Source organism: Camelus ferus, chromosome 11 (assembly GCF_009834535.1).
Source record: "Camelus ferus isolate YT-003-E chromosome 11, BCGSAC_Cfer_1.0, whole genome shotgun sequence".
In the NCBI taxonomy this organism is placed as follows: Eukaryota; Metazoa; Chordata; class Mammalia; order Artiodactyla; family Camelidae; genus Camelus; species Camelus ferus.
The window spans coordinates 38,881,195-38,903,219 of record NC_045706.1 but is presented as its reverse complement, the minus strand read 5'-3'; the positions used below and the strand labels follow the sequence as shown (position 1 = coordinate 38,903,219).

The following is a 22,025-nucleotide window of genomic DNA, read 5'->3' as shown; positions in this document are numbered from 1 at the left end:
GTAACAGAACCACATGGAGAGCTCAGTAATAGGCCCCACCCTCTGCCCAGGCTGGAGGCAGCCAAGTAGAGCAGTCACCTCACCCCTAGCAAAGGGAAGGACAGTGGAGGCAGCAGGAAGAACAGGTAGAAGAAACTGAAAAGTCAGGTCAAGGGGCCTCCCAGTGACAAGCCCTAAGCTTCCTGTTCCACACCCAGATGTGGCCTGCAGACATGCATTAGCCATCAGACATTATCAGATAGTGGGTTTGGATGATGACAGGGGAGAGCACCTGTCCACCCCCAGGCACAGCCTAACTGAGGAGCCTTTCCTGAGCCTGCGCAATGGGGGGTGGGCGGGGCTGCTCCAGGCAGGCCCTCCATGGGGGAGAGGGGGGTGGAGGAGAAGAAGCAGAAGGCCTGCCCTGCAGACTCTAGCTTCCTTCTCCCTCTCCTCCAGGTGCCCTCTAAGGGTTTTGCCCAAGGTTGGTAGAATCTGCAGCTGTACTCCCATCACAGCAGTGTCCTGTCACCTTGACCATCTCTCTCACTAGTCCACAGGCTTCACCAGGGATGAGTGTACATCTTATGTCCCTTTGTAGCCCTACTTTTAGAGTTGAGCAGGGCACAGCCCAGAATCAGAGGAGCCAGTAAGTGGCCATGCTCCAGAAGAGGTGCTCTGGTTGTCCTCACTGGTACCTGCCACAGGTGGACCTCGATCTTGCCAATGGCCCTGCTCAATCAGGAGAACCCTGGGGTGTATGAATGAGGTGAGTCACTCACAAGCTAGGACAAGGACGAAACAAGGCTAGTTTTCATCATCTTTGAAGCCCCACCTGAATATCTCTCTGGAAGGAGCATGAAGAAAGGGCAACCCTTACAAAACATTTACAGGTGGGTCAAGATGTATTTTCTTTAGAAAGGATTAATCACTCCTTTGTTAGACTCTGTCTGGGATCTGTTGGAAGCCTGGGGAAGCTGCCAAGTTTGGAGAAGGGGAATTCTCTAGAACTCATCTGCTTCTATAACTTCAGTTTCAGCTGAGGAGACCCACAAAGCCAAGAAGAAGGGACAGGCCCAAAGTCTCAGCCAGTGAAGGGCAGAGCTGGGTACTGCTCTCCCGCCCTGCCCCAGCTGTCCAATTTTCAGGGAAGCAGGTGAACTCTGGATTCTACCAGTAGTAACACTGGTCTCCAACTCTTGTTAGCAAGTCCAGATCTAAACTTACTTCTCCTACTGCCACAGGGAAAACTGTTAGGGAGTGAGGATGGACCCTCTCTCTCTGACCATTCCTACCACCCCAAAAGCCTGCCCTTGGAAAGAGGCCCCAAACTTGGCTCTGAAGGTTGCTCCCCAAGAAGCCGGCTCTTAGCTGCCTGCTCCTTCTTAAGAGGTCCTGGCATCCCAACCTTTGGCTGTGGAGTCATCACCTTCATGCGAGCGGTTCCGGGAACGGCCACGCTGAGACAGGACAGGTGCCAGCACCCAGGGCTGGGCAGGCTGATTCCCAGCTGTGCCAGGTTTTACCTGTTAGCTGGCAGCGCTGGGTCTTGAAAGTATGAGTATCAACTCTGGGTTTCTCGGTGGAGTCCTGGGCCGTGACAGGTGTTTGCTCTTGACCTCTTTGCGACTGAGCATGCGCACGTAGTGTTGCGTGAGAGGACATCCTTAAGAGTAGCCTAGCCGGGGTCCCTGCACTTCCTGGGTGAGGCTCGGTTTGGCTTCTCCGTGAATGACTCCGCTTCCTTAGACCTGTGTCCGACCCCTTGTTCCATGCAGCGCAGTCGGAGCAGCCGGACCCCCAAGAGGTGGCTCCATGGTCATTGCAGTGACCGTGTAGTTGGGTGTTACCCTGCACGGACTCTTTGCCGTCACCAGCCAGCCCAGCTGTCTGCCTCCTCCAGCGCCGCCTCCCTCTCCCCCGGCATCTTCCAGTGTTCCCGGTGGCGCTCCTCCTGGAGCTTCTGTTCCTCCTCCATCCGCTGTGTGACCTCCTCCAGGGCTGCCGTCTTCCGCTCTCTCTTCGGCTTGGGGAAGCCTGGCAGGTACACCCGCCGCTGCTCCGCGGGGATGTGCACGCGTCCGGGCACCTCCGTCCCGCGCCACTGACTCTGGGGGGCGCATCGCCGCTCTGCTCCTGCTCACTTTGCCCTTAAAGTCACAAAAAGTTACTTGCCTTTTAGTCTTTATCTCGCTATCCTGGCTGCTTTTTGTCACACAGTCTTGCGGGGTGAATTCCTAACTTGACTGAACTCAGTTCATTTCTACTAACAAAAGTTAAATCATGTCTTTTCCTCCCAGCAGAACCCCAGTTTTGTCCTGTCTTCTCTCCGCAGACTTTCTCCTGCTGTGTATTAAAATGGTAGTAGTAATGTTATTTAACATTTTCTTAGAGATTATTATTTATGAGGCACGGTTCTAGGTAATGTACGTACACCAGTTCATTTAATTCTACAGCAGCGTGGGGTGTGCTTTACAGATCTGTTGACGGTTGAGGACAGGGAAGACAGAGAGGTTAAATGACCTGTCTGAGTTTACAGCTATTCGGGGACAGAGCCAAGACTTATTCCAGGTAGTTTGATTCCAGAATCTGTATTATTAAGCACTATATGTTGTGTGCATGTGCAAACGTGTGTGTGTGTGTTTAGGTGGTAAGAAAATATGTCTGTCTTACTGTCATACACAGAGAGGTAGGGCATCAGGTAAGTTAACATTCTGAAGTCAGATTTAATTTTTTGCAGTTACTTTTATTCACTTCTATGTGTAGAGTTTTGTTTTGTTTCCAAATATCTAAAAATAAAATATCTCATATGGCAGGGTTACTAACTTTTCTTGGAGACTACACATGAAGTAAGTATCCCTATACTGGAAAAGCACTGAACCTCATAATGCCAAAGATGATCTTCCTTTTACCGCCTAAAATTTGTAAATGATAGATGACTATTTAAATACCTATTAAATAAAAATTATTTTCTTTCATAAGAAAAAAAGACTTCAAAGGAATATTGAGCTTCAAATAATCATAAAACTATTTTAAAACTAAATTTCATGCACTCTATCCTTAAATAGTTAAACATAAACAGAATATAAAAATAATTATACTGCCGTATATGCACTTATAATACAAAATAACATTTGGATTGATGTAGGGTTGTCAAATTTTAGCCTTCTACTTTAAATGGCTCTAAAATTTTAAAAATATTAGTACTCTCAGATGATTATTGTCAGTAAATTTAGAATAGTCCTTAAAATATAACATATGAGAAAGGTTAATGATTAAGTTCCTATAAACCACAAGTTATATGCAAACAAATGCCCAGTCTGATATAATTATGATTAAGGTGCCTATTTTGTCCTAATGTGTAACTGAGACCCACAATGCAGTATTATCAGAAATAGAAAAGAATCATCAGTTAGTATTTCTTAATAAAAGCATGCAAATTAAACACACAGTTTAAATGGAACTCAGTAAATTACTTTGGAAAACTCATTTGTTTAATGATGATAAGCTGAAGAGTCTAGTTAACTCAATATTGTCAACTATTAATATCTTAAATACTACAAAAATTAATATAAAATACCACTTAAAGACTAATTACTAGAACAGAAAAAAATGTCATTTTATGTTATATATAATGATTTTTGTTTTCTTTCTTTGTGAAAATACACTTTAGAAAACTTGTCATGAATTTTCTGTTTCGAAGACTATAGCTATGGAGAAATTGATGCAAAACGTTTAATGAAAACATCTCAAAATGATTTTAAACTTTCAGAATTAAACACTTTCAGAATTAAAAACAAAGGCAAACAATTATTTAAATGTGCTTATCAAAACTCAGTGTAGCACAGGGAAATATATTCAAGATCTTACCGTAGCTCATGATGAAAAAGAATATGAAAACGAATATATGTATATTCATGTATGACTGAAAAACTGTGCTGTATACCAGAAATTGATACAACATTGTAAACTGACTGTAACTCAATTAAAACAAAACAAAACAAAAACAACTCAATGAATCATAAACCATAGAATTTCAGACTGTTTTTTTTTTCTTACCGAGCATGGCTTTAACTTGTCTTATTCTTGTTGCCTGCAGTGGTCTTTCCCTCAGATGTCTACTGTCTTCACGTATTTTAGGCCTCAGTTTAAATATCGCTTTACCAGACCACTCTGCCTTGCCATACTGTCTGAAGTAAGTCCCAATTCCGAGCCTGAGTCTCTTAGACCCTCATATAATCTCTTAAAAGCCAATTTCCTTCAAATTTAGAAGCATTTTTGCTCTATTTTTTCTTTTCTGAATGAGTGTCTACCTTCACTAGAATGTAAGCACTCAAGAATAGTTGCACAATAATATTCCATTGGTAACCAAGCAGCAAAAAGTTCCCAATGGGCTAACAGAAATCTGGACTAGAATAATTGCCATATGAATGTTTACCTAAAACAGTTAAGAAAAAAATGTTTTGAAGTACCTGAAAAGGGTAAGAGGAACATCAAATCAATACTGTGAGACAGAGTGGGAAACAGTTGAATACCTTGCCCATTTGTCTATGATGTGATTAGTCTTATTTATCCACAGGGATTTTCGGTATTTTAGGGAAATGAACTCTGGGACTGAAATGTGAGTTGTAAATATTTTTGCAGCATGGCATTTGATTTACTTTCACTATGTTTTTCCCCTGAAGCCAATTTTATAAATGTGCACCCAAATTTGCAATCTATTTTATGCTTTCTCTGTATTTTTGTTATTGTCGTAGTAGAAAAACATCTTCACATCCCATTTATGACAGAGAAATCTTACCATGTTATCATAGTCTGTTAATTTCTGTGAGTGCAAACTCAGAACAGTGCTTGGTTCACAGCGGGTATTTAATAAATCCCTGCTGAATGGATAACTAAGTGAATCAATGAGTGAATGAATGCAGCTACCTCTTAGCTTTTCTCCCCTTTTATAATGAATTTGCCTTTCTGCCAATGGCTTAATTTTCCAGATCAATACTGATCAATCTCTTACTAGAAACAGTCAACTTAAAATCTCCCATCTCAAAGGTATAGAATCCAGGCTCTTGAGGCATTTTAGGTAGACCTTTTATAATCTGTCCCCCAACCTTTCCACAACCTGTACAACTGGAGTGAAACTACATTATCTGAGAATTATCAAATAGGTCTCATATTTTCCTACCTTTGGTATTTGATTCTGATTTCCTCTCTTTACTTTGTACTTCTCTTATGAATCTTACCATCTGTCCTATCCAACTTCTTAGTGTTCTTTGAAGCCATTTCATGACGTCTTCCTGATTATTTAGCTCCCTGAATCTCTTTAGTTGTTGACAGTGTTCTGATGATTTATTGTATTGACTTAAATTATAGTTGTACATGAACAAGAGCCTACTTAGCTCCTAGACTGGTGAACGCTCCAAGAACAGGGGTTTGTGTCTTGTGGTTCTTTCCATCTTCCACACACCTTACCTCAGTTTTAGATTTTTGGAGGATTTTGACTGGCTGTATTTAATTCAATTTGGTAGTATTTTTCACATCTAAATTCCAAACTAAAATGTACCATGTAAAATTAAAAATAAGCAAGTATCAGTTGTAAAATAGATTTCATGTCATGGTAGTCTGGAGTAGTTACACAGTAATATTCCATTAGTACAGATGTGAGAATTCAGTTCTACTTCTGTAACAAAGATCAACATATTTGTCTGTAAAATTAGATGTTGTGGTTTCCATGAGGAGTTGGCAAACTATAGTGCAAAGTGTGAAATAAGAAAATTTTGAATGCAATAATTCATATTTTGGACCCATCAATACCTTACATCAAGATCAATTCAGATAGATTTAAAAAATTGGTGTAAATATTCTAATACAAAAGTAAATAAAAATGAACTTCATGTTACTAAAGAATAAACTTGAAGTTTAAAGGAAGAAAAATAAATGCAGGTATTTTCAGTGTGTAATCATTTAACATTTATGTCAAATGCTGTAAGATGAAAGTATAGGGGAGGCAAATGTTTTGCATCTGCCTTCTTAGGGGTTTTCACCTGAGCAAAACCTGCCTGCTTTTATAATAGGTTGAACAAAGAGAAGCAAGTATGAAAATAACTATGTGGAGAGACTAAAGGAAAATAAGAATTATTTTAACAGATCTACTATACAGGAATCCTCCTGGTCTCAACTTCTCTCTCTTGTTGATAATAAGAATGTTACTTTCCTTCTGGAACAGAGAGGACATCTTTCAAATGGGAGGTTCATCTCCTGCTTTTAAGTAAAGGATAAAATTTAGAGTGTTCTTCTGCTTTTTGCAATTTTTCTTAGGGCCTTTAGCTCAAATTAATCCTTATGCCAAAGTGGCGTATTTTGAGGTGGCCTATTCTACCCCCTTGAAAGTCATACTACTAACTGAGAAAATAAGTGTACAAAAAATAACAAACATAGTTATTATATAGAAAGTCATAAAGGTGATGGAAACAAAGTAAAGAAGACAATTTTAGGAAGACAAAGCATATTAAAACCTTCAACTACTTACGTATTTAAAAAATACACATTAAAAAGTGTCACGTGAGTTTTTAAAAAGGATAAACTGAGGCATATTAAAAACCTTCAAAGTTTATTTGCTCATTGATTAATTCACACGGGGCAACACCAAACTGGAAATGATTAGGAACACTTTACTAACAGGAGCTTGAGGAGAGAGCTTTATAGAGAAAAGGCGTAAGTGAAGTAAGAACATTATTGATCAGCTAAGGCTGTTTGGGATTGATTCTCCATAACGTTTGGATTCTGTAACTTTGTGTCGTTGACAGGCTCTAACACTGAGGTCTCCTAGGTAAGCAAACCCAAATCTAAGCCTATCAGTCTCAGCCCAATGGCCTCCTTGTTAAATTAATTTAACAATTTCAGCTATGAATTTACCTATGCTTTCCCAATACTAGCTAAATCTAGGAAGGCTGCAGAGCGATGGATGGCATGTGAGCTATTACCCTCCTTTAGGAAAGGTATTTGCATGTACAGTCTCTTTTATCCACATCCCGTTACAGGCACAAAGACATATACATATTCATATAATCTTTGTAACCCAGAAGCAAATCCGATTTCTATTTTGTAACTTGACCTCCATAACATAGTCATTCACTAAGATCTTACTGGGGCTTTGCCAGTTTAAATACAGAAATTCAGTGGCCCCTGGAGGTAAAGAAGAATATTAAAAAGGTAGCTAGGAATAATACAGTGGATTTTCTTTATTGCCAGTTATAAAGCATAATCAGTTACCTACAGGAATTCAAACATTTCTCCAGCATTGGTCAAATGTAGTTACATAACTGTTTGAGAAAGAATGAACTGGAATCCAAGTGAACTAAGCAACCACTGGTCTCTGCAGTGATCAAGCTGACTGTTGCTTAAGTTTGCGTAAGATAAATCCTTTTTGTAGAGCTATGTATTTACAAGGCTTTTAGAACTTGTGAAGCTGTCTCCATCTTGCAAAAAACAATTCAAGCAAAGACGATCTAAAAGAGATATGTCTTTTAATACAATGTATATTTAAACCTGCTTTTGTTTTAACAGACATAAACTCATCTCTCGTTCTTGTCTTGACTTTTTTGTTACATTATAATGATACCATAAATATTCCCTAAAACGTAATTTAAAGAATGGTGTGTTCTGTGTGAGCCCTCTCAGCAGGAAAAAGTAATGACGAGATGCATGCTCTTGAACTATGCCAAAAATAATTTCATGGAGTTATTGTAGCATGCTGAGTATTAGATTTCAAACTGGTATTGTAATGATTTATAATATCCAAATGCTCTGAAGTGGCCATTCGTTGAGCATCTTGTTATGCAAAATACTCACAAGGCTTTCTGCAAAGTCATATATTAATTATTTTGGTCACAAACAAAACCATTCACTTAGCAGCTGTTTCCAGGATTTTATGCCCATCTTTTACTAATTTAAAACAATTTTGAAAAAATCAAAGATCATGCCTTCCCTTGAACATGTTTGTGTCCTTATCTTGAAAGAAAAAATGAATCACAGTATTTTATTAGATGAGTACTTAGGTTTAAGAAATGACCCTGATAAATATAGTGACTTAGAATATCTTTTCATAAAAAAGTATTTTTTTCCTCAATTGAAGAGCTCTGTCATACACTGGTATTTTCCTGAAATATAAATTTATTCTTCTGACTAACAGTACCTATTTTATATTTTGTATGTCACTCAAAATAAATTTTCTAAGGGCTTTTAAGAAAAATAAGTGCGATATTTCAGGGGTTTTTTAGAATCTCTAGATTTTAAGCAAATGGTCATGAAATCCATTCTACAACAACCAGGAAGAATTTATGTTATCTTCTCTGAAAGACTTGAAGTGTAATATGCAAAATAGTTCTTAAATTTAAATGGCTTTTATTGCTTGGATTCAAGTTCTTTTCTATTACTAAAAGTTTCTTTATCTTTTTCTTTTCCTTCCTGGTTAAATCTACTGCAGATGTGACAATTGTGTGACACAGATAACCACTCTTCAGCTATTCCACATCCTGAACACACCATCCTTTTCCAGATCTGTAATCAAATCCTTATTCACATAAAAATCTATTGCCAAATGACTGCTGTTAATTCTTGATTTGAAGCCAATGTCTACTTCTGGTTTAAAATTGCGTGGTCTTGAATCACAGATCTGTACCACATGTTATGAATCATCAGGTCCAACATACTGAGTTTATAAATTAATAAAGTATGGTTTGGCAAAGAACTTCCTCAAATGCCAAATAGCAAAGTGGGCTGACACCCTCCCCCACAACCCCCCTTTTCTCCCCCTTAACTCTAGGTCCCTCCACTGTATCACTCTGCCTTACTGTATCATGGCTTAAAATATGCAGAGATTTTATGAAGCTGAATGAAGTTGTTAGGGTAATTATAAAAAAAATGAAATAAACAACAGTGTCATATGAGTTATTAGGAATTTGAGAACACATTTTGAACACAGAAATGTTGGATGAAAAATATTAGATGAAGAAATATTAAGTAGTAACTTGGAGCCCTCATAGTGTAGAGAATGCATCATTGTCCTGTCTTAACCTAGTGAAAGAAAGGAACTGCTGTTTAAGGAGTGAAGAAGGGAATTGGAGGAAGAAGGGAGACTCTGGAGCTTGGCATTGGCCATGTTAATTCAGGTAGAATCAAAAGCAAGAGCGTGGAGGGCTGTAGCCTGAAGACGCCAATTTGGTGATATTTAATTCCATAAGACTAGATAAAAAACACACAGGAAATCACTGTGTGTAAATAGGATAAGAGATGTAAGGTCAGAGACCTGGGATTTCCATCATTTAGAGATAGAGAAGTGAGAAGAAACCAGCAAAAAGGCAGACAGAAATGTAGAGGAAAGGGCAGAGGAGCAGTGTCTTAAAATTCAAACCGTAAAGCATGCTAAGAGAAAAAAATTAGCTACGCTTTATCCCTGAACACCTTGCAAGAGGCCTGTTGCTGGGAATTTCATGATTTTATTTCTTAGGATGCCCTGCTGTCTTTTTTTTTTTTTTTTAATCTTTCATTAAAGGTGATGATAGTGGTGGTTTTATCTTCTTTACAGCCTCCAGCTTCTAAAAAAACATTCATGCTAGATATAAAGATCTTTGTCATGGTGTACCAAATTGCCTTCCACTCTTTTCCTCAGTGCCTGTTAACATCCCTCCCTCCCTCCCTTCCTGCCTTTCTTCCTATCTTTTCCCCTCCCGCATAACTTTAATTAAACAACCATTGATTTGACTTTTATACAATTTCATGTCTATTAATAGTTGATAACATTAAATAGTAAAGTAAATCTAAGATTTATTTAAATCATATTTTTTTCTTGTCCTTTACCATTTTTAGTATTTAGTTAATTACATTAATTCTTTCTACTATTTTTATTTCACACCTAGGCAAGTGGCTTTTTAAAAATAATTACCTCTGGTAACTGACAGTCTGTTACATACATCTACCCACTCTTGTACAGCAAAACATCGTGTAACTTCGTATTTTTATCAGTTTACATTTCCTTAGTGTTTACGTTAGATTCAAAATGGAAAGTATTACCCTTTTGAGAATGATGTTTTCAGAGACTGAAATTCCAGTTCTTGAAACATTAAGTCTTTTACCTTAATAAATCTCAAACTGCTTCATTATTCAAGTGTTGTCCAGGTGGAGTGGTTGCTCAATTAGATCATATCGTAAATCTTTCTGTGGTTGTACATTTAATGACACTGTTAAAGAGATGAAATGCAGTTAACCAATCTATCTCATTGATTAAATACTGTATTACTACATCATAGAGGTCAATCAAGAATAAGATTTTTCAATGAAAACAATAATTTTCGTAGCCAATGATTCTAGCACTAGTTTAAGCTCATCAGCTAGCACGTTTCCAAAGTGCTGTGTGGAGCTGTGTGCTGTAAATAAATAGAATCTCTGCTTATGTTAATACCAGGGAAGTCCAGAACAGTTAGAAAAGCTTGGGTAACTCTAGAGGAGTTACTGTTGAAGTATCAATCTAGAAAAATGGATTAAAAAACTTTAAAATTGATAATAAATGGAATACCTCAGGACTTGGTATTAACCAAAGATGTCACCTTTACCCTACCTCTCAGTTTTTGTAAATGTATAACTATTTATTTGAAATCCTATACTCTAGATATAAGCTCTGATTTATAACTTCCCAAATCTAGGACTGATTAAATCAGTGCTAAAAAAGTAGAAATTTAAGTAATTATTTTGGCCTTGGAACTATAATGGAAATATATATGAACAATCACATAAAATTACATTTTTACATATAATTTACATTTGCTGAAGTTATAGAGGCTTCTATTTCCTTTGTCTTCCACCCCCTCAATCTGGAGGTATTAAATACCTTAAATATTAATTTACAAATCTTCTGCAGTTTCTTTTATATTTTATAACATATAATCATTACTCAGAGATCATGGTGAACAACCACACAGTGTCTTACCAAATAGACCTGAAGTACAGTGCAACATGGTTTATGTAGCATGGAATTAACTGAAGGTTCAACACTATTCAGAAATATAGAGAACCTCTAGAGAAAATCTAGCCATTTCTGGTCTTTGGAGTGACACTCAGAGTCTGTGTATGTTCAGTAAGTGCCCATAATAATTGTCCTCTTATTATGGTCATTGTTGATTAAATCAATTGCAATGCCATATCCTTTTTTTTATAGCTGTTATTAAAGTATGATAAGAAATTATTTATATCAAGAGTTTTCAGAATGTGTTCTATGGGGCTATAAGGTTGTACAAAAATGTCCCAGGTGCTACCAAGGAGCCAGAGTGGGCTTGACAGGTAGAGTATAAATTTTGGAGATCCCTTCAAACCCCATCCATAATTTGACTGAAAAGATTCAACTGTTTTTTTTTTTTTATATTGATGTTAAAGTTACATTTTATTGTGAAAAAAATAGATGAATATGCTGCTTAATTAAAAAAAATTAGAACTGTCTTATTCATTTTTTCCTTGAAGTTAGATATTTCCTAATCCCTAAAGAGGTATAAAAATTGACTTTTATGCATTTCTCATTTTTTATTTTTATATAGATCTTAATATATTTATGCAAACACTATTTTCAAAAATTCAGTTGTGTGTTCTAGATTTTTGTGAATAATTATCTTCTTTCTCATGATGTTATTTACTTTGTGCTATTTGATATAATTGTTTTAGATGTATAATTTTGAAATAGAATTTTCTGTGTATTTCTCTCCAGTTAGTCAGTAGTTCACAAGCAAAGTTTGGTTTTGAGAAACAAACCATTATCTTTGTTTTCCATAAATTAAGTGCATCCGTCAACGTCAGATATTCTGTAGTTTCAAGGGAATATGTTTAAGTGTTTGAAACAAATTGTAGGTATTTCCATCTATTTCTGTATGTATTTCTTGACTTGTACACACTCAATGCAGTATTAACTAAGGAACTAAAAGAGCTATGAATAATTAAGACAAAGTTTTCAACTTTGAGGAAAATTAAAATCTAGTAAGAATAATAGCAATATCTAAAATGTCTTAAGATTTTTCATTACATTATCATAAAATTATCCATTTCTCCTTTGATACACTTAGGTGCAAAATTTGTGAACCTAAGAAGATAATGGTATAGTTATAACTTTCTGAAAGCTAAAATTGCCACAGACCCAAAAGTGACCTTAAATCTATATAGTTGTCCTTAATTGTCTTGAATCTATTTACCATTTTAAAAATGTCATTGAAGAATTTATACTGTACTTCCTTGTTAGGACTCTGATCAAAAGGCATAAAAATGTGCCGGTGGAAGTGAAATTTTGTTTTCTAAATAAAGAACATAATCTGGAGCATGTATGGTGGTATGCATTCTGCGAGTTAAATTTTCAATCAGAAGCATGCTGCTTTGAAAACTTACAATTATGATTGCAAGATTTACTTTCTAGAATTTGCATTAATTCATTGCAAGCATAACTATAGTCTGTAAGAAAATAAATTGCTTCTATGTTCTGCACCTGAATAAAGCCTTTGCTTTTGATGTGGCATTGATCAATAACTCTATCCTATAGGAAAATGAAGATGTCATTCACTAGAAACAGTTGAAGTTGCCAGAACCATTGGTTGACAGAGGGACAAGACGCAAGGGTGAGTGATGTTTATGTTTTTCTTAAAATTACATCCTTTATGTGTTATTTTTTTCTCTCCTTTGGAGAAGAACGATACATAGGATCTGTATCTTACATTAAGTTCAGTAACTGCACATGGAGTTTAACTTTCAGGCATTGCTCGATTTCTTTAAGCAGGTATATGTATGACTGATTCGTCTAGGCCAGAAAGAGAAAAAAAGAGTTAATGACAGAGTTTATGAAAGTCTTTTTCCAGAGAAGTGAAATACCAGTATTTTCTCTTTTAATACATTTAAAACAAGTGAACCTTCTCCCCAGTTTAGATTTATTATTCCTCATTGATTGTCTCATTCTCTTGGAGGACATTCTGGCAGTAAAATAGTAGACATGTTGAATCCATCATCATGTGTCAAACAGCCATCAGGTCGATGGCTCTTTTTGAACTTTGTTGTCTCAGAAAACCATAGCTGACTATTATAGGAAGAAGTTTGACATTTCCAACATGAAAATCAATTTTCTTTTATGTATTTCTGAAGTGAGGCTTGTGCTTTGATTGCAGAAAAAAAAATGGCTTTTGGAACTTTGGAGAAAAAAAAATAGGAATTAAGATAAAATTTGGCTAATAATAGCTTCAGTGAAAGCAAGCAGAAATATATTTTGTGATCTGATAATACTTTAAATCCATGGAAGTGAAACCAGAGTGGAAACTTACAGAAATAGGCACAGAAATAGATAATTTCTTCCAAATCGAGATAGCAGTGGGTGAAATTGGCATTTAAAGAGCTCAGTTAAAAGTAGAACATGATATTTCAGAAAAGCAAATACTTTTAACGAAGAAATATATAATTGTAATTTTCAATTTATGAAAAAATATAGTGTGTATACACATGCTTGCTTATTGTTGAATTCTTCTCACTCTGAGCAGAATGTAGGCTCGAGAAAGATAAAGAACCTGTCTCTTTTGTCCACTGTTGTATTTTATAGCATCTGTCTTACTGCCGTGGCATGGTAGGCACTCCATAAATACTTGCTACCTCAATATTTTAAAATATTAAAAATAACTATATTTACAATGATATTTTTATTATATAACTATAAATATGACTAAAAAGCAATTTTGTGGGGGCATTTATAGAGTTTTGAAAATAGAGTTGAAATACTTTTGTTAGTAATTATGAGTTCAGTTTTTAAAAATGTACTCAAATTTTAAAAGTTCTGCTATAGATGTTTTTTGTAACATAAGATATGTCTGTTTAAGTATATTTAAATTTACATGAGGCCTTATATTTCCAACAACAGCTTTATTCCTCATATATGCATACATGGAACAATATATTCCAGATAATACATTTTTCATACAAAGGAACATGTAAATTAAAAAAAAAATCATGGTTTCATTTTGTTGATGAGTACATGAAAGCATGAAAATACTAAGTGAAAAGAGACTAAATCCATGTCCTAAAGTTTCTTGCTATTTATAGTTCAAGATAAATTCCAGTGAATTTTCTCTCAGACTATTCAAAGAAAATGTGTTAATAGCTTATTACTGCAGAATTACTATTAGCATGTTTGTTAACATACCAGTTTACCTATTTGTGTATGTGTGTAAATATAGATAGACAGACAAATAGGTAATCCTAGCACAGTACCAAAGGTTCCAGCAGAAACGCTCATATTCAGCAGCTCTTGGTTCTCTACCTTTCAGCATAATAAATTCCTTCAGGTGTGAGAATAAATACTTTTCATCTGATCCTCCCCACTTTGCTTGTATGGTGGGAGTGTGTTCAAATATTGCTAATAAAGATCAGGCCATTGTGGCCTATTGTATGAGGGTAAAAAGAATAACTTTAAAAAATAAAGAATGTATTTAGTTTCCCCTTTTGAGATTTTAGGGAAATTATTTTTTTGTGTATGTGTCCTGACCTAAGTATAAAGAATATCTGCTTCTCTCCTTGTGTAATTGGTACATTGTTAGTACTGTTAAGTAACAAAGTTCCAAGAACATAATCTACTTGGAAAGGACGTTAGTAATTTTGCAGGAACTTCCTCAATATGTATTTCAACTTCCTCAATGTGATGTTACCTTCCCTATGCTTAGATATTATTACTTTTTTCTAATCTCAAAGAATTTTGCATATCTAATTAACTATTTTGACTCATTTTTGTAACTAAGTATCATATTAAATAAATACATTTAACAGGTAAATTATTCAAAGAGACACATTTCTAGGTAATATCAATTGTACTAATAGGATAAGGAAACAAAACATTGACTAGAGAATATTTTAGAAACCATCAATGAAGAAACTTCATTAGGAGTAGGTAAAGTCAAGTAATAGCACTGCCAGACTGTGAGATGAAGTTCCTTGAGTACTTTAGTGTTGAGTGCTTAAGTCCTTAGGCTTTCCTTGTTGGGAGACTTTGCTCACTTAAAAAAGCTTAAGTTGAAAGGACAGAAGGAATAGTTTCTACTGCAGCACGCTGTCTCTCCTTTGGTAGTAAGAAGGCATCTGTCTGGGGTTAGAGCAGATGAATTACATGTTAATCTATACATATTGAATTTACCTTTGTGAGATAATCCTAAATAGTCTATTGGAGTATACATTTGTCAACTTAATTATAATATTTTTTGTATCAACTATTAGATTAAATGAATGGAATAACTAAAATTGTACACATCTCTAAGCCTTTGGGAAGATAATACATTTTGAGTTAACATTTTTTTACATCATCTTTTACTCAAGTTGAGGAAACATAGTTTAATGAAGTATGAATGAGGCAGATTTTGTTTTCTACAGAAGGTATTGAGATTGAAGAAAGCAGTAATGTAAGAACTAATAAGAAAATATATAAAGCAGTTTCTGTACCTAACAAGGTTAATAACTGTGATCAATCATGTTAATGTACCTAAACCTGGTATTTACTGATTTCATTTATATTAGATTAAATAATTTTAAATCTGAGATCATAGATTCTCCCCTCAAGGACATTTGTGGTTGTTTTGATGTTAATTATCCACATCACTCAGATAATTACTGTCTTCTTGTTTATAGTGCAAGTATGTTCTCACTTTTACCTGAAGGAAGCTTAAGAGGTCCTTTTATCATGCGCTGAGGAAGTTTGCTAAGTGGCTTAATTGTATCAGAGAAAATCACTATAAAAATAAGTGAATTCACAGAGTTAAATATTATCAGATGAGGGCAATACTTTAAATGAAGAACTGCAGTTCAGTTTTTTTTTTTTTTTTTTTTTCTTGTACTGCTCGAAAGAAGCATTGGCCAAACTGGTGATGTTCAGATCCCTGATCCTGAAATGCAATCCATTAAAAAAACTCCCTATGATCAAAAATATTTTGGAAAGTCAGAGACATGGCATCTCAGAGTAGTTCTGCCTTATGAAAACTGTTGCATTGTTTCTCTCACTGATTTGACCATTAAATTATTGCTGCTTTGGACCTTTTTAATAACGAGATGTAGTAAACTTTTTCTGTAAGGTGCCAGATAGAAATCTTTGTGGCTTTGTGGGCTCTTTATATTTGGTCTCTGTGGTAACTACCCAACTCTGTCTGTGTTGTACAAAAGTGGCCTTAGATCCTATGTGAACAAATCAGCCTGGCTGTGTTCCAGTACAACTATGCCGAAAGAGCCAGTGGGCTGGATTTGGCCTGTATACAGTAGTTTGCCAGTTCTGCTAATAACATGCAGAGGTGCTTTTGGAAATCTCTGTTCTTAAGATCCTTCTTTATTTAAAAAGACAAGGCTCTGTAAAATTTAAGCTTCAGGGAGATAACCCATCCTCTTTATTATTTTGACAAATACGTTGCAGTAAAGAAAGCAATCACTTCCCACAGAGAAATCAACTCCATCAATCCTGGTGCCCGTGGCTATCACACCAATGTCAGGATCTGTGCTAGGTGTTGTGAAGCCAAGGAAAATGAATCATATACTCTTCTTGCCCTCCATGAGCTTTGTGGTCTAACGGGAGTGATGGTGATAATCTGGCAGTGGGCAGGGAATGGGACTAGTACACATAAAAAAATTAATAAAGTACATGATATTGATGTCATATAAGCAGTAAATTATTTTCCAGGGAGATTAAAGGAAAAAAATTTATTTGGTTACAGGTATCAGGCAAGGCTTCGTACAAGAGTTACTGTTTCAGATAAGCTTGAAAGACTATACCTAGGCTTCAACAGGCAGCGTTATGGAAGAGAGGATGATGAGAAAGCATTGTTGTTAGATGGAAGGGCATGAATAAGGGAAAGGTGGTGGCAGTGGGGACAAGAAGTCACTTTTGCAGAAGATCTGACAGGATCATATAATATAAGACTGAAAAGTAGGTCTTCATCAACAAGGTGCTTAATCCAACTGAAATTCCAAGCCCCTGAAGAATATTAGCATGATAGAGACAAATTGATTCTTTGACGAAGGGGTACCCATTTGCTTCTGGGCAAAAATGATGCATGTGTGTGTTGTCTAGTGAGGCTGTTTATATTGTCTGTTGGTAAGTTGTGACATAAAGCATACTTAACATGTTTTAAACGGTTTTGAGAGTTTCAGGGACCAAGAAAGTATTATCTAGATATTAAGGATTTATTACTACTGCCTTCACAGCCATTGTGCCCAAACATAAAGCCAGAAGAAGGGAAATGCTGCATCAAATGTGGTGATTCTCTTTACTAGGGGAAAGCCAAACTTTCCAGAAGTACCAACTGCATTTTTCCACTTATATTTTGTGGCCCAGAAGTGGATCAGGTGGCCACTCCTTGCTGCAGGGGAAATGGAAAGAACACTGACTTTCTTCCATTCCATGTAGGAAGTGAATAGGTATCAGAGGATTCAGAGTAGCTTTTAAGATGCACACAGACAGCTATAGAAATTTTTAAGTATTTTGTAAGAATTTTCAGAGGATGATTTTAGCCAAGCTATACCTTATATTTATTTTTAAGATTAATAAATATAATCTGATAAATATATTGAGAGAGAAAGGAAAAACAGTCTTTTGAAATAAGATAAACAAAAATATGTCAGAGACAAGTGCTAACAACCGGAACCAATTAGACTAATATGTGGCCACATATGCAAAGCTTTTCCATTTGAAATGATATTAGCATCTTTTTTGACTTAATACTTATTTGTGATTTATAAATGGTGAATTATAATGTGGAAGTAGTATATACAACTTCTGAAGATTTGCAGTCAGAAGATCTGAAATATAATCACAAGTCCACCCTTTGCTAGCTATATGGCTGTACTAAAGTCATTTAGCCACAGAGAACATCAGCCTCCCTTTCATTATTTCTAAAATGAGGATGATAATAATTTCCCTTCACACTGTGTAGGTTTGTTGCAAAACCCAAATGAGATGATATTTTTAAAAATTGTTTTATCAACAGCAAAATACTCTAATGCCTCTCTTTCTCTTTCTCTGTCTCTCTTGATCTCTCTTTCTCCCTTTTTTCCTTTCTCCCCCTCAAAACCTTGAGATTATAAATGCCATCATAGAGGTATATCCAGTGCCTCTCTGATAGCTTCTGTCACTCAGTTTGTTTTTTTTAAACTTAGACCAAATTGAATCACGCTGTTAGGCGCCCCTTCTTTAATGATCACATCTGTTTCTCACTTCAGATGCTTTTACCTCTAACCCCAGTCCCTCTGAAAGCCTGTCAGATATAATCAGCTGTTACTCTGTTTGTCTGGACATTGAGGTTCATGTATCAAGATTAGAGAAACTGGTGGTAGAGGCACTTCTGTCTTGGAATATAATTAACGGCTGGAATGATGTTTGTGTCAGTAAGAATGAGGAGGTAACTGAAGAGTGGTGAATCTTTGAAATGTGTGATGTCAGTGATATTTCCTCTTCTCCCCATCGTACCCCTGTCTTATATTTGTTTCCATCTGTCACATCAGTAAAATCCCAGAGAATTAGTATTCCCATAACAGATAAGAAGTCCAAGCCTAGTGCGCATCACTAGTTGTATAAAAAGTTTTTAAAGATGATTGAGTGTCCACTCTAGAAGAAAAGACAATAAGACATTTGTATATACATTTTATATATGATTTTAAATATAAATGCTTTTGAAGTGATAGGGTATAATAAACTTACCAACTTTGTATATTTATGTGTAATGGTTTAATGATTTTCAATACACACACCTGTCTATAGTCATGAGCACTGTCACACCTGTGTTAAGATCCTTTATAGTGAAGGTAACAGAAACTATAACTCAAATCAGCATAAACAAAAAAAGTTTATTATGAATCTGAAAGTCTAGAATTCCTCCTTAGGCTTCAGGAAAGGATTGATCCAAGGACTTAGTGATTTTACAACTGTTAGCTTTGATTTCATTGGTGATAACTTCATTTGAAGACAGGCTTCCCTCAGGATCTCAGTCTAACCTGTCTTTTCTCGGTGTCCTACGTGCCTCCAAATTCATATCCATAGAATTCCCCCAAAAGTCACTCATCCTCCTCTATTTAGCCCATCTTTGTCACAGGCCCACCTCTGAGCCAGCCAATCATGGTGGCTAGTGCTTACTGACTTGGCTGAGGTTATAAAGTCCACCTCTGGAATAAGGCAACTATCAGCATGACCAGATCACAGAGATGGGAACTCTTGAAAAGAGGAGAGCTGCCAAAGTGGCAATAAACAAAATGCACTCTACGTCTGTAGTAAGAGAATCACTCTTAAGTGTGTACATAGGTGTATTTCATGTCCTATTCTAACTCCTGATATAAAGAATAAAGACAGGTATTCTCCCAGGAGCATAGGAAATAATTTTATTATCATGAACTATTAAGTTGAGCCACATAAAATTGCCACTTGCAGGGGTCAAAATGGTAAGTAAAAAATAAATAAATAAATAAATAAATAAATCAGTGATTTTGTATATAGGTTAACCAAATAGAAAGCAGCTTTAATGGAAAACTGGACATGGTGGCTTCAGGTATTCCAAAGATCACAGTCATCAGTTAGTAGATACAATATCTTCCAATGTTTAACTAGCTTACTTAATAATAGATATATTATCTATGCAGCAGTGAATGTCATTAATTTTCCTAGAGGTATGATTTTCTTAATTTATTTCAAAAATTTCAGGAGGCATGGAAATTCTTAAAGTTAGATATTCATTGGATACTTTATTGGGCAATTAAATACTCAAAACTGATCTAAAGTATAATTGTTCTTAAATATATATCCAAGATACAGATTATTTGGCTGTGTGGATTAAAATGTGGATCCCTGATCATCTATTTTTATATTCATGAAATAGACCCTTTGTTTTATTTACTCTTTTCATGGATTTTCTGGATTTGTATGTTTTTGATATCTATGCAGGAGTCATCTCTGGACACCTTTTGGTGAGTCAGTCCTAACTTTGTCTTGGTTAATTGCTGAATCATTTGGATGGGAGCTTAGTTAAAAATACTTATATTTAGATCCTTGTGAAGAATCAGTAATATCTGATCTTTGTTAACAAGCACATATCAAAACTCAGTTTTACAAAACAGTATTTAAGGAATTTTGCCTCTTCATTTCTGTAGACATACTAGGTGCACTGTGGCATCGACCCATGCCCTTGGGGAACTCGTGGGAATTGCCACCATCTGTGGAATGGCTACCTGTGGAGAAATTCTTTAAGGAAAAAGTGCCAATAATTGTGTCACTGTTTATTCCAAAGGGAGGTTGTTAAAAATGTTCATTACAACACAACCTTCAAGGACCTCTTTGAGAATTATTTTTCTTTGCCTCATGAGTCCTAAATTGGTTTTGTTTTTCTGATTAATGATTTTCTTGAACATATTTAACTAAAATTATGACATATTTTCCCCACTGGTCGCTCAAAAGCTCAGAGCCTAATCTGTGGTCACTTTCTTCGAATGGCATGTAAGAACTTCAGTGTTCATTTAATTTTCTTCATCCTTCTCCATCTTCTTCCTAATTTTTCTGTCAGATTAGCACGTTTCTTAATAACTCAAAAGAGTTAAATGTAGAACATGAAAAGTAATAAAAATTACATTCTGAAAGACAGAAAAACATAAATAAAATGTAAGTAGCGGCTATAATACCTATAGACATGCTCCACTGAAATAACCATTGTTAACATCTAGGCATGCATTTTGTAATGTCTGACTTATTATTCTATTTATCATTTACAGACTGGTTTGTGTCACTGTAAGCTTCCTAAAACCCTCTGAAATAATACAGTATCTATACTTCTGTATCTGTTGACTTCTGTATGTTGACATTCCTTCTCTCCACTCTGGACTACCTGGAGAAGTCTTACCCCCCTTTGGTGGCTGTGAGAAATAAGAATGGAAGTGTTACCGCAGCAGGCTGTCACTGTCACTGCAGGCTCCGTTCAACTCCTAAGCATGTCTAGGAAGTGAAGTCCTTCATTGTCCGATCTGAGAACCACTTCTTCAGTGCTACTGTTGGGTCCAAGGGGAGGAAAAGCGCTATTACCAATAGCCCAGCCTGATTTATTTGTATTTACAGGAGGAGAATTCACAGGAAGTAGGAAGGTGTCAGTGATGTCTTAGAAGTTCTTAATGTACATGCTTCAACTTCTGTGCTTATATGGGATGAAAAATCCCTCCTTTCTGTATTTCATTTTATGACTCTAATTATCCACTGAGTACCTTCCTCTTAGTGGTATACAGCAATTTCTGAGGGATTCCCGAGTGCTGCTTACTTTCTGGAAGGGGGAAGTAGTGTGTATTCTGGACTTTCTCTTTGTGATTGCTGCTCCCCTCCCTAACTGATAACGTTAATACTACCTGCTGTACTTTGAACAAAATAGTAAGCATTTTAAGCATCTTCAATCCAAATTTTGCAAAAAAAAAAAAAAAAAAAGGTACACAGTATTTTAATTCTTTTGAATTAAAAGTCAACTCCTTTTGGTGTGAGCCTGTTTTTATTAGTTCTTTTTAAAACTTATCTCCAAAGTACCATTAGTCTCCTTATACATTTTGTTCTTTATTTTCCTCATGATGCTCTATTCATGTGCATACATACACATTTATATAAATGTAGACCCTTACATGTACATAGAAATGCACATGGAACTTCACAAATGCGTGTTTTTAAAGTTGATTTCTCTTGATTAATACTATACTTGCTTTCACTCTGATATGAAAAATACCTGTATGTATCTACCTATATATATATCCATTTATCTGTCAATATCTGTCTCACCCCAGAGGATTTCTGGATAACTTGAAACACTGAAGTTTGAATAGTTTTCATAGTTATTAAAAGTAACTCTTACTAACTCAAAGAAAAACCAGAAGGTTTTTTATTTCTCATAGGCATGCTATTTTAATTTTAAAGTGACTTCTAACACCCTGGAAAATGAAATTTATATCTTTTTATGTACTTAAATGCTATAATTTTTTTTCATATCAACACTTCAGTTTAA

General features: G+C 35.7%; 1 protein-coding gene and 1 pseudogene across 1 annotated transcript in view; one reads left to right on the top strand and one right to left on the bottom strand.

Annotated features, from left to right (window-relative positions):
- Positions 1-22,025, top strand: part of PCDH15 (protocadherin related 15) — a 1,335,438-nt gene that overhangs the window by 346,440 nt on the left and 966,973 nt on the right. The window contains exon 3 of the mRNA XM_032491427.1: positions 12,548-12,623. The gene's annotated coding sequence lies outside the window, so the exon portion shown is untranslated. The remainder of the gene's footprint in view (positions 1-12,547; positions 12,624-22,025) is intronic.
- LOC116666850 lies at positions 1,505-5,259 on the bottom strand (annotated as a pseudogene).